Source organism: Mustela nigripes, chromosome 3 (genome assembly GCF_022355385.1).
Source record: "Mustela nigripes isolate SB6536 chromosome 3, MUSNIG.SB6536, whole genome shotgun sequence".
NCBI classification, from domain to species: Eukaryota; Metazoa; Chordata; class Mammalia; order Carnivora; family Mustelidae; genus Mustela; species Mustela nigripes.
This window is the reverse complement of record NC_081559.1, coordinates 18,467,901-18,468,754: the sequence shown is the minus strand read 5'-3', so window position 1 is coordinate 18,468,754 and position 854 is coordinate 18,467,901. Positions and strand designations below refer to the sequence as shown.

The 854-nt window shown below is 71.3% G+C and overlaps 1 protein-coding gene across 4 annotated transcripts in view; it reads right to left on the bottom strand.

Moving 5' to 3' along the window:
* Positions 1-487, bottom strand: part of CREB1 (cAMP responsive element binding protein 1) — a 62,672-nt gene extending 62,185 nt beyond the window's left edge. For 2 of the 4 annotated variants that reach the window (XR_009403021.1, XM_059393320.1), the window contains exon 1: positions 259-486. The gene's annotated coding sequence lies outside the window, so the exon portion shown is untranslated. Of the gene's footprint in view, positions 1-258 lie in introns of all 4 variants that reach the window. The other 2 variants (XM_059393321.1, XM_059393322.1) reach the window with 2 other exon arrangements.
* Positions 488-854: the final 367 nt, after the last annotated feature.

Sequence of the window (854 nt, the reverse complement as noted above, 5' to 3'; positions counted from 1 at the left end):
GCCCCCCGCCATGAGCGCCGCCGCTGGCTGCAGGCAGAGTCGCTGCCGCCCCGGCCGCCGCTGGCTCCAGTCCGCCGCCATTATTCTTTGTTCGCTGCGAGCGGCGGCGATGTTGTGGGGCTCGGGCGGAGGCTCCATCTTTACCGCGGCCCCTCCTGCGAGGGGAAGGCCCCGAGCGCGGGTGTCCGGCGCCTCCCCGTCCCCCCTCCGTCCCCCCGGCTCTCTCCGGCTCCTGCCTCCTCCTCCTGCTCCTCTTACCGGTGGTACAAGCTCCTCCGTCACTGCTTTCGTTCGCGGCCCGGATCTCGCTGGAGTTTTATTCTCTCCCCCACGTAACACACCGCGTCAAACTACACCTCCGCCGCGTCACTCACCAACACTCCGCTTCTCCCAGCCGCCCGGGCCACAGGCAGCAGCAGCCGCCGCCGACTGAGGAGCCGCAGCCAGGGAGCCAGCCAGCGCCGCCCAGTGCCGAGTGCGCAGCGGCCGCGCACGGAAACAGCCGAGCTCGGCCCGGAGGAGCTCGAGCGGCCCCGCCCCCCCGCGCTGGAGGCGGAACTTGCCGAAGGCCTTCGCGGTCCTTCGGCCGAGGCGAAGGCGTTCCGCCTGGAGTTGGGTGGTGGCTAAGGTGGGAAGGGACGGGCGGGGGAGGAGTGGTCTGAGCCCCACCTCGCGGTTTTGGCGGATAAAACCCGGCGGCGGCAACCGGCAGGAGGAAGGCGGCTTGTGTGTGGCTCTTCGGGGGAATTCCTGACGCGTGTCGACCGTTCGGTGGAAACCCCCGCGCCTGTCTGCCCCTGTGGCAGCAAGCGGCGGGCTCTAGGGCGGCTGCGGCTGCGGCTGCGGCTGCGGGG